Source organism: Pteropus medius, unplaced genomic scaffold, assembly GCF_902729225.1.
Source record: "Pteropus medius unplaced genomic scaffold, Ma_sr-lr_union100, whole genome shotgun sequence".
NCBI lineage: Eukaryota > Metazoa > Chordata > Mammalia > Chiroptera > Pteropodidae > Pteropus > Pteropus medius.
The window spans coordinates 1,364,436-1,376,733 of record NW_024351543.1 but is presented as its reverse complement, the minus strand read 5'-3'; the positions used below and the strand labels follow the sequence as shown (position 1 = coordinate 1,376,733).

Genomic DNA, 12,298 nt, shown 5'->3' with positions numbered 1-12,298 from the left:
CAGCACATTTGGCTCTAAATGCACCCCTTCATGTACCCCAAATGGCATTTTGAAAGCACCATTCTTTGAGTCAACTGGAAAAAAGAGGAAGCCATACTGAACTGGCATTCTTTCAGGAAGTCATGAGAAATTAAATATAGAATGAAGTCAGTCTTCTGGATAGGATCAGATTCTCAGAGTTATAAACCTCTGATGATAAAATGTCTTCAAGATGTAGTAAAATAAGTTCGCTCATGTCATAGTTACTAAATATTAGAAGATTTAGAATTTTTCGCAGTTGTTTACTTGTTTGCAGTTGCACTAACTTGACCATATGAAATTTGCTTAACTTTTGCTATAGTTGTACTGCTCTTTGCTTACCTTATTTAAATATTGTAAGGCCTCATTCAATAATCAATATATGTCTAACATTTTTATCAGTCCCATTGTTGTTACTATTAGAGTTCTGTTCTCTCTGGTTAGGGCCGGCAGGAACAGCTGTGAACCTGGGTTACATACTTAATACTACATCTGTTTAATTCTGGAAAGTGGAGGGTCCGACTATACTGGCTGCTCAGTGAGTTAACTTAGACTCACCCCTCCTAGAAAACCTATCAGTGAAGTTTTATTTGTAAGCCCTTGTAGCAGATAGTGAAATAGTTTGCTCTTATTTTTTAATAAGTACTGACATTATCATGCTATATGAGACTCTGGTTAATAATATAATATTATCTACATCATCACTGCAGTTACTACTAGGGAGGCAGTGAGTGTAACTGAAAGGAAAGAGCATAGGACTGACTATCTTGAGACTTAATTCAGGCATTGGCAAACAATTTTGTCTTTCTATCATTTCCTTATCTGTAGAGGAGGACTCTTTTCTCTCTCTTACAGATGGTATGCAAAGAATTTAAATGACATAAAGTAAGTATTTAGAGTTCTAAGACCCCAATGGAATAGAGAACATTCATAAATAGCATTTATTACTATTACCTTAAAAGTATAGTATTAATAGAATTGTAAATCACTTTGAGGTCTTAGGAATAAGGTGCTTTATCTAAAGTCCTAGTGGGTAAAAATTTGTTTTTTTTGAATTGCCGTATAGGGCAGTACTCTGTTGCTGCTAAGTGCTGTTCACACACTGGAAACAATGACTGAGAATGACTTGCCATTGATAAATTACTTCTCTTAAAGATTTATTTTAAAAGTATTTTTTATTATAAATTCTCTGAGCAGATTCTTTCAAATTAAAAAAAAATTAACTGTTTTATCTCCCATATTAGTGAATTTCTTGAGGGAAGGAACCATAAGTAATTAGCTAATTTTTCCAGTCACTGAAACTGGTACCAGATAGGTATTTAGTGTTTGTTAAGTATCCTGTATAGAAAATTAATAAAATTTTAATGATTTTTTTTAAAAAAGATACTAAAATCATTAATTCGACTACATGTCTACCATGTGGTATAGGTAGATATTTTCGAAGATTATACAGACACTAGGAAAAGAATGAATTATACTTACTGCTATTGACCTGCAAAGATGACCATAATTTGTTAAGTGAAAAGAGAAAATCTTCAGGGTAATGAATATTTGTTAATAAATGTGTTTGTATGAACATGAAAAAAGCTATAGAAGAATATGTACCATATTCTCCACAGTGGGTGTCTCACAGGGTTAAGAACAAAAAAGGACTCTGGGAAGATTATTTTTAAAAACATTTTTTACTGTTTCACTAGTTATAGTAGATATTATGAAAATAAGTTTGAAAATGAATATATAAAATTATTTTTTAAATCACTACCTTTTATTTCTCGGAAAAGCAGCCTGAGAAAAAGTCATCAAACAGAAGTTTTAATTTTGTTGTATTGCCTCAACTTCTATTATAAAGTATATACTCTAAATAGATTGATTTGTTTATTCAACAAATATTTTCTGAGCTCTATGATGTTAACAAGTATTATATGTGTATGTGTGAGTGTGTATGTGTGTACGAAGCTGACTCATGATGCAGGTTCATACATGGAAGCACATTACAAAAAGCTCATAGTTGAGCAGGCAAAAATTATTAAAAGTAGTTTGATCCTTTACTGTAGTTTCTCAGAATATATAACCTACAAATGTACAAAAACCTTCTTATGAATTTTTTCATTTTGCCATCTCTCTCATATACACAATCTCCCCATTATTGCTAACCGCGGTGTTTCTCCTATCTTTTCCTCATTCTACCCTTCAAGAGCTCTCACTAACTCTCCCTGGTCCAGGTCACTTAATTTTTCTGCTCACTTTAAACTCCTTGGGGATCTGTCCTATTCTTCTCTATTTGTTGTAAATCTCACTAGACATTCTGGCTTCTATTTCTCTCACTTACTAAGGTGGGAAAGAAAAAACCCTGCAGGATAAGGTTTCAGGACTATATTCCCAACAGAGAACTCATAGAAGTTTAAATAATTGAAGGGGCAGACCCAGAAGCCTTGTATAAAAACATTAACGGTCTCCCTATAATGTACTTGAATAGACTTGAGCTAATGACATGGGCAGAGCATCCAAATTGGAAATAGGCTAGCGAGGACCATACAGCACGAGGTGCTATATTTCCCAAAGATGTTGCATTCTAGATCCCGTGACAGCATAGTCCTGGCAATGAGCTGGCTCTTGTGGACAGAGGACAGAGGCACCGCAAAATAAATTTAAAACACATGAAAGTTGTAGTATGATAACCCCAACTAATGATGAACATATATACTTCATGTTATAGTCAGTTATGAGAATCTTTAAGAGAAAAAGATGAGAGAGAGAGACAGAGAGAGGAAATTTCTCCTCTTAAATCAAAAAGGGGAATGAATGGAAGAAGGTTTTTGGTTAGGGGTATAGGAAGCATAAAGAAAAAAATTGTATTTGACACCCCAGCCTTTTTTTTTTTTGCACACAAGTCTTTCCTGGTCCCTCATGAGTCCTCCCCTGGTGGGCTGGGTCTGCTTGGCCCTTCCAGCCAGCTAGCTGTCCTCTTCCATTTAGAGAATACTGACTCAAAGTGAACCACTTACCGTTGTTGAAAACTCTCTTTAAAACATGCTCACAAGTGTGAAGAAGTTAATAAGCAGCTGATCATGGCAAGCTCACCCAAACGTATAGGTCCCCCTCTCTGCCTTGTGCCTTAAGTTTACGAGATTTATGCAGAAAGAGAATGTGAATTCTTGTTTTTGTTATGTGACTCCTACCAGTGCCCCTCTAATCTGGAGAGAACAGTAACTCTAGGTAGAAAGATGTGAAATAATAGAGAGGTAGTTAGAAAAACAAATAATATTCATGAAGAGATTTTAGTGACACAAAAATGTTAACAGAAAAAGCAAGATTCAAAATATACAATATTAAGTGTTTATTTCTGGGTGGTTATGGTTCATTTCAGTTCTTTTCTTTTTGCAAAGGAAAGGGAAAAGAAAGAAAAGGTGCTCTTGGGATATCTTTCCTTTTGTTTGTTTTTGATCAATGAATTAATTTTAATGGTGGTGTATCTCATAATGAACAGATTTTACCTCAAGTTCGAATGATATGATATTCTTGCTGAGAATTTTTTTTTTCTTTATAGTCTGCTACTATGGTGTAATGTCCTGGTCATTTTTAATGCTCAGGCAGCCCTTCAGTTCTTGTGGAATGATTGAGAGATGGAGATTGTGAGGTAGATGGTTCATTTTTAATTACTGGTGATGGATTAACATAGCTCAAACAGAGCTCTTGTCATATCAGTATGAATAGCCAAGAGAAACAAGTAGGTCAATGAATATATTCAAACTATGATTTTGTATATAAAAATAAGTGTTTACTTAGATGATAAATTCACATTCCACTTACACAGCTCACTTAGTATAAACATTTAAATGGAACAAAAACTATATACAATAAAGAAATGGTATTTCCAAAATTCTATAATCTGTCCCTCTAAATATTTACCTGTTTACCTTATTCTCACCTTATGACTTCTTCGAGCCATTTTTATGGCTTATGATCTTTCAGAACCTGCAGCTCTTTAGAATCTAGATGTTAATTAGCCCTATACAGTCATAACTTAGAGATATTGCAGGTTTCAGACCCCTGCAATAAAGTTGTAGCCTTTTTGCTGATAGAATGTCTTGCTTTCAATTTATAAAAAGTGCAACATCTGTAAATGAGATAAAGCAAAGCACAATAAAACGAGGCATGCCGGTAACTGACACCTCTTCTGCTCTTTTGCTTTTAACTATAAGGCTACTTCATTTCTCTCAGCTTGATTGGTTCTTCTGCCATTTACCATTATAAATTTCTCTTCCCTTTATCTCTGTATGCTCCATGCCCTAACTGCCTTTTCCATTTACTTTCACTTGTTTCCCCTACCTCTCCCTAATTCAGAATCTCTTCCTCTAGCCCAGAGGTTCCAAATCCTAGCTAAATGTTAAAATCACCTATAAAGTTTAAAAAATAAATACCAGTGTCATTGGCCCCACCCCAGATATTCTGCTTTAAATTGTCAGAAGTAGAATTTAGCTACATGCTTTCTTATAGGAACCAAACTTATATTTCATCTTAACGTTTTCAATTCAGTTAAGTTTAACACGCTGCTTCACACTGGAAAATCATTTTTTTGGATAATGACGACCTTTCTAACCAGACAATAATAAAGCTTTAACATTATGCAGAATACAGTTTTGTCTGTATATCATCATACAGACATGCATGTCACACACACACACACACACGCCACACACACACACACACACACACACACACACACACCTTAAACTAATGACCAAACTGGAATAAATATTTGATATTTGATAAACATAAAATTGTTATTACCATAATAATCAATTAGAAACTAAACATAAATGACCAAATTTAAAAGTCCTCTTTAAATCCGACTATTGTAAATGAAAGGTCCTGCATTGCTAAAAAGTTTCAGAATACGCCTTTAGTCTGATTTATGGGGGAAAAATGGTGACTGACAGCATTGTCAAAGGGGTGTACAATTGATAGTCAAAAGGTGGAAACAGCCCAGACAGAAAGTAGAATAGAGGTTACCAGGGGCTGGGAGGAGGGAAGAATGGGTAGTTAATTGTTTAAGGGGTACAGAGTTTCATTTTGGGAAGATTAAACTGTTGTGGGGGTAGATGGTAGTAATTGTTGCACAACAATGTGAAAGTACTTAATGCCACTGAACTGTACACCTAAAAATGGTTGAAATGGTAAATTTTATGTTTATGTATATTTACCACAATAACAAAGGAATACACATTTGAAAACTTTTAAGAAATTTCAGTGAAAATGGGTTACAGTTACAGGGTTCGGAGGCACAATTGAATTGAGTACTCTATTCACAGTATCATTAGGGCTTTATCAAATATAATAGTGTATTCATTTAAGTAATAGTCTTTACTTTGTTGTTAAGGCTTGTCATACTTATGAAATTCAAGCACTAGTATTATTCTTGATTCAAGCAGCAATGACTGTAATAAATTATAGAGACCAAATTTTGAATAAGGAGGATTATTTTTAAATGCTTGTTGCTATGTTAATATTCTCATTTTGGTCAACCAATGGCAGAAGCAGAACTGCATTTCTTTTTCACCAACAATATCATCTCTTACTATATTATCTTCTTGGTAGGAAAAGCCATGGTTTTCTGTGAATCCATTTTTTTAATATTCAATATGTAAGCCTGTTGCTTCCCTTTTTTTTCCTGAAAATGTTGAACATTTTTATTGACTTTTATAATTTTTTTGTTTGTTTACAGTTCTATGAATTTTAACACATGTGTAGATTTGTGTAATGCCCACCATCAGTATTAGGATTCAGAACAGTTCCATCACCCCAAAGAACTTTATACTATCTTTTTATCTCTCCCCCAACCACCAACCCTGATAACTGCTGATCTCTTCTTTATCACTATAGTGTTGTCTTTCTGAGAATTGTCATATAAATGAAGTCACATAGTATGTAACCTTTTGAGGCTGGCTTCTTTTACTCAGCATAATGCATTTAAGACTCATCCAAATTGTTGCATGTATCAAAGGCTTGTTTCTTTTTATTGCTGAGTAGCATTCCTTTGTATGGATATACCACAGGCTGTTTATCCATTCACCCATTGAAAGACATTTAATTTTGTTTTGATTGTTGTTGTTGTTTCCAGTTTGGGTCAATTGTGAATAGAACTGATGTAAACATTTGTGTGAACATAAGTTTTCATTCTCTAAGGTAAACATCCAGGAGTTGGATTGCTGGGTAAGTTACTGTATGTATGTTTAATTTTATAAGAGACTGCCAAACTGTTTTACTAAGTGGCTATATTATTTTGCATTTCCAACAGAAATATATGAGTTCTAGTTGCTCCACATCCTTATCAACACTTGGTATTGTCAATATTTTTTAATTAAATTTATTGATGAGACATGGCTTAATACACTATATGTTTCAAGTGTACAATTCTATAATACATCATCTATATATTACATTGTGTGCTTATCACACAAAGTCTAGTCTCCTTCTGTCATGATATATTTGGCCCCTTTACCCTCTTCATCCTCTCCCCACCCTTCTTCCTCTCTAGTAACCACCATATTGTTGTCTGTATCTATGAGTTTGTTTGTTTTATCTGCTTATTTGTTGCTTTTTGTTTTATATCCTACATATAAGTGAAATCATAGGATTCTTGTCCTTTTCCATGTGACTTATTTCCCTTAGCATGATACTCTCAAGATTTATCCATGTTGTCACAAATGGCAGTATTTCATTTTTTCTTACTTTAGGAACTGTAATAGATAAATAGTGGAAATATTCTTTCTTTTAATTACATTTTTAAAAGCTATAGACAATGAATGATGTGATTCTGGGGCCATAATATTTTCTGACTCCTATTTTTACAAATATTCTATTCTTATGTGCTTTTTTCCACAAGAAAAATATATGGTCTATTTTTATATTTCTGATACTGTTACTTTTTTCCTACCCTACTTGGAAATGCTATTTTTCCCTATGATAGTGTTTTCATAAACTTATTTCTTGAAGATCTAAAAAACACACTGATCTATATCTAAATTCTAATGTAGCTTAAAATAGTGTATGTACCTAGATGAATGCTAAATGATAGGTATAAGAAAATAATGTTCTCATTTAATACATGTTTGTTGAACGTTTGCTGTATCTTGGACCATGAGGTGAAAAATATATGATACAACAGGAAAGAACAATCTGAAAAATTAAATTATAGTTCTATTTGCACTTCTAATGTTGAAACAAAATTATATTGAGAATATGCTTGTCGAAATAAAATTCGTTGAGATCAGCACATCAGGTGTTGAATGGGTTTTGGTCTCTAAAATAACATTTTGGAAAAATGAACAAAACTGTATGTCAATAAATGTACATTTTCTTTTAAGGCAAAGAGCCCTGTTCTATGAGTTAGACCAGTATCACAGCCCCACTTTTGCCATTTTGTAGCTTTGGAGCTCCAGCAAGTTATTTCATCTCTTCAAATTTGTTTCCTTGTCCATTAAATTAGAAAAATGATCTCTAAACTTTCTTCCAACTTAAAATTTTAAATTTATTTATGTCTTTCAAGCATTTACATCTAGCTACCATTGAGGACAAGAAGGGGAACATTTTTATTATTTTTAACAAATATTTGACTTTACATCATAACATAATATGATTAACAATCTATTTATTATTCTTCCTTGTCGTAGGACATTATCAGTACCCTGGGATAGAGACCTGTTCTCATTCTACTCAACTTCTCAGAAGCATTTCAAAATATAATCTAATTCTTTTGTGTGTGTGCGATGTCATACCTTCTATGACCTCATGCTCTCCTGATTTTTCTCCTACCTTGCTGACTTTCAGTCATTTTTGTTAGCTCCCCCTTCTCTACTCCAGTATACACCCTAGATGAGTTCATTCAATCCAATAGTTTTAAATACCATTTATATGCTGATGACTCCAAGATTTTTATCTCAAGCCCAACCTTAAGCTATCATCTAGAATCCAGACTTATAAACATAACCATTTTCTTGCTCTCTCCATTGGATGTCCACTAGGCATCTTAAATTTATTAAGAAGCCTTAATTCTTCACCCATCTCTGTGAATAGAGCCATCATGCTGGAAGAAGCCTGCTCTACTTGTGCTCTGTCTCTTCTCTTTTCTTATTGTTATATCCGTGCAATACAGTTTGCTCAAAAACTTGGTTGGCTTCTAGTTCATTTGTTTCAGGTCATTTCCATGTGTGAGTAACCACAGCAAAAATTATCAAGTATGCGTAGTTTTTAAGCCTGAAAACTATGTTTATTTTTTAACTGGCCCCATGTTGTTCCCATCCCTACCATCTCCAATTTAATAGTGAGTATCTGGGGGCCACTGAAAACAATAGGCAATATAAGAAAGCACACCGCAATCTGCTCTTGCTCTGAGCTGGTTGTCATTGACTTTCTGACAGATAATGCTTGAAGAGAGAGGCTTATCTCCTGCTAAGGCTGCCGCTTTGCTTCAGTTTTCGGGATAGAAGTAGGCTCTCTGTTAAGCCTTCCTAGTATTTGTTAGTTCTTTGCAAGTATTGCCCTCCATCGTCTGGTTCCAAACTTCCTAGATACCATTTAATACTTCCCCTGCAGCTGAATTAGTCTTTCCTCTCTTCCCTTCCTAGAAATGATTTATTCTGAATGAAGAAGATGGGCCATTACCCTACTCAGAAACTTTTCAGTTGTTCTTAGGAGCGCAATCCTACTCCAAGGTGTGACAATTAAGCTCTTTCAGAATTGGACCAACAGAATTTCTATGTATAGTAACATTTGTATATTGAAATGTATTAATGTATTCAAAGGACATACCATATTACCTAGAATATTAGGTGCTAAGTAATAGTTATTATTTTATTAACAAAATTACTTGATGCTTTAAATGTTTAAAGAAGTCTTCAAAAAAAGTAAGAGAATATATCTTAAGATACAGTAATCCGCTTCTAGTAATCTTTCCATAAGAAGTACTTTCACATATATTATAACAATTTTCATTGCAGCTTTATTCATATTAGTAAAAATTTCAAAGCATACTAGATTTCCAATGGTTTAATACATTGTGACATTAGACTATATCTAGCTACCACTATACAAAGCATAAAATAGATCCACATATACTGTTCTGAAAAAATTCACATAATATATTTTAAGTTTAAATAGGAAGTTATAGTTAATATAAGTTATTCTCTTATCTTACACTCGATGAAATCCAGTGAGACACAGAGTGAAATACTATCTCAAAAAATGGGAATAATATACTCCAAAGTGGTTATCTTAGGGGATGACTGAGGGAAATTATAAGGACAAGGAAGGTTATTTCACTTCCTGTTAAAATTTATTATAAAGTGGTGGGATTGTTTTCCATTTTTTTAAATACTTTAGTTTGTGTATGTTTGCGAGAGGAGGGAAATTTTTCAATATTTTTCAATTCAAAAAATTTGTAAGTTGAAAAAAGCCCTTGTCAAAATTGAAGATATTTCCTTGTAAGAACCATTAGGACCTGTTTATAAAATAGCATAAATTGGTTTGTTGATTTGTGCTTACCTTGAAAAGTTAAGTGTAGTGTACTGGCAAAATATAAAATAGAATTTGGAGAAAGTGAGGCTTCTTGAAGACGTAACAATTTTATGAGGGCCAACGTTATTTAGAACCATTAAGTAGTTTGTATATTTTTCCATGAAGTCATCAGAATTGTTAATTTTCCTATTACTTTGATAATTGCAAAAGTAATCAATTATACCTTTAACTGATAAAGTGACATTTGACCTCAAATGCATAGATTAACTTTTTAATTTTTTTAAAGGCAGTTGCGTATAAATGAATGCGTGTCAGTAAGTTCTTGATATTTTTGCTTTCAGTAACGGTTAAAAAGCTCTACTTTCTGTGTGTGTTGAAAAAATTCTATGTATACTAGAGGCCATTTGTTTTCACTGTCTCCTGTGAAAACTGTCAGTGAGTCTGGAAGCTTCTTTAAGAAATTCTCATGACTATAAGAGTTTCAGTAATAATAATAACAACAACAATAAAGCAGTATTAAAATATAAAAATTCATCAATAATTTATGTGAAGTGTGAATTTAGACTATTAGTTTAACGTACTAAATATTAGCATAGAAATATGGAATTAAATCATATAGATTCCCTTCAGAAGGGAAGCTACCTGGATGTTGCCTTTACTTTTCTCTTGTTTCACAGTAATGTTATACTGATTTTCTCCCAGCTTCTAACAACCCAATGAAATGTCTAGTCAGGAGAAAGCTTATTCCTCGATGATGACATTCAAAGGGGCCTGTGAAAATGCAATAAAATCTAAACTGTCCTAAGAAAATTAAGATAACAATAATCTGCCAGACAAATATAATTATAAATATTTACATTCATCTATTCGTTTAATTATTAGAATATACAGAGTATAGGGTTTAAAGATTTTACTTTTTATCTGTATGTACTGAAGGCATTGAAAAATCAAAATTATTATGCTTGTAAAGTAAGATAGTACCATAAAATCTTGAAGTTGGAAGAGTTCTTAGAAATCACCTAGTACTGTGACTTTGTTTTCTACATCAGAGGTTTGTAAACCGTGGCCCATGGGCCAAATCCAGCTTGCTGGGGGTTTTTATATGACCTGTGAGGTAAGAAGGTTTTTTTTTACAGATTAACATTTGCAGTTCATTTCATGATAGGAACACTGTTTTGAACCCCAATCAAGCAAAATGTTATCCTCTAAAAAAGAATTCTGTTCTTGCTAATAGACCTATATTGCAAAAAATATATGCTTAATTATTATCATTTAAAATTTTTGTTAATAAAATAACAATGTGATTTATTTTAAATACTTTTAATTAAAATTAAAAACTTTAAATTAAGTAATTTTATTGTCAAAAGCATGGTATGATTCGTTTTCTCTCTTGTTATATAATCACCTGCATAACATTCCTGATTTTGGCCTCTTGACCTACAAAGCCTAAGATATTTATGATCTGCTTCTTGATAGAAAAAGTTTGCTGACCTCTGTTCTAGATGAGGGACCTAAAGTTCAGAAAAGCTGAATGATTTTCCCAAGGTACTGGTTAGATCTCTTTCATCTTTTTGTGTCAGAATATTCTAATATTGTATTGGCTTTGTTGTGTCTAGTTGAATCCTAACTACCTTTAGTTTGTTGACTTTGAGCAATTTACTTAATTTCTCTTTGCCTTTGTTTCCTTACCTGCAATATAGTTTTTGGGTGGGCATGAAATGACATAATATATATGAAATGATTACAACAGTGCCTTGCATATAGTTAGTGCTCAATAATTATTATTGTTATAATGAATGTCAATATGTTTAATTAGTAAGATATCCTAAAGAGAAGGGATTAATCCACATCTCATCCTATATCTCATTTTCTTAGAAGAGGATCGAGGGTATCTCATCTCAGGTTTGGGGAAGAATTGGCATTTATTCACATTCTTATTTTTGCAGCATAATTTGTTCATCCTGCTTCAGGATAGCTCACGAGTTAATCCAAAAAGTGATATACCTCTAAAATACCAACATGTACACATAATTTATAGTATTGATGGGAAAATTTAAACACAGAGCACTTAAATGACAGCCACATAGCACACCTGCCATGAGTCCCACAGCTGAGAATGAAACCTTTTTGTTCTCTCATCCTGCATGTCCTGAGGACATTTTCACCAAATTTAACACTACTTGAACTTATCACATTTCTTTCAGTGATGGGGCAGAGTCAGCTGCTGGGTTTTTGTTTTGTTTTGTTTTTTAATAATTATACTTAATTGTATTCTGTGCAATAGAGAAGTGTTATATTTCTGTTCATTGTTTTTCAGGCAATTCACATAAAATGTTATTTGCAGTTTATTGATACTCTTCATCTACTGTGTAGACTACAAAGCCATGATGGTGAACTAGATGAAATCTGGTGAGATGAATGTCTTTTGTATTGGATCATTTAGTATCTTAGCCTGTTAGTCTTCTTTCCTGTGGCAGCTCTAGTTAAGCACACTTTTTCATGAAAAGAAGGAAAAAAGATCCTGAGGGTTGAAATGAGGGAGGATAGCATGCTTTCTGCTTTAATAAATCTAGAATTTTGGTTTCTAAGGAAGATCCACTGTGCAGTTTAAAATTTTGAAGGAAATATTTGTGATAGGGTACAAACTATAGTTTGGGTTTGAAGAAGAAGAACAACAAAAAAGACCAACTGAAACCTTTGCTTATTAGAATAAGAATTGATGTTGCCCATAATTACTTCCTCTGTAACTCCTATGTTGTATTTG

The 12,298-nt window shown here is 33.1% G+C and overlaps 1 long non-coding RNA gene across 11 annotated transcripts in view; it reads left to right on the top strand.

Annotated features, from left to right (window-relative positions):
- LOC120586611 (uncharacterized) overlaps nt 1-12,298 on the top strand; it is a 696,355-nt gene that overhangs the window by 306,174 nt on the left and 377,883 nt on the right. The window contains exon 1 of one of the 11 annotated variants that reach the window (XR_005648756.1): nt 10,895-11,943. The exons of the other annotated variants lie outside the window; for them this stretch is intronic. This is a non-coding gene — a long non-coding RNA (uncharacterized LOC120586611). Of the gene's footprint in view, nt 1-10,894; nt 11,944-12,298 lie in introns of those variants that run through there. 11 annotated transcript variants of the gene reach the window in all.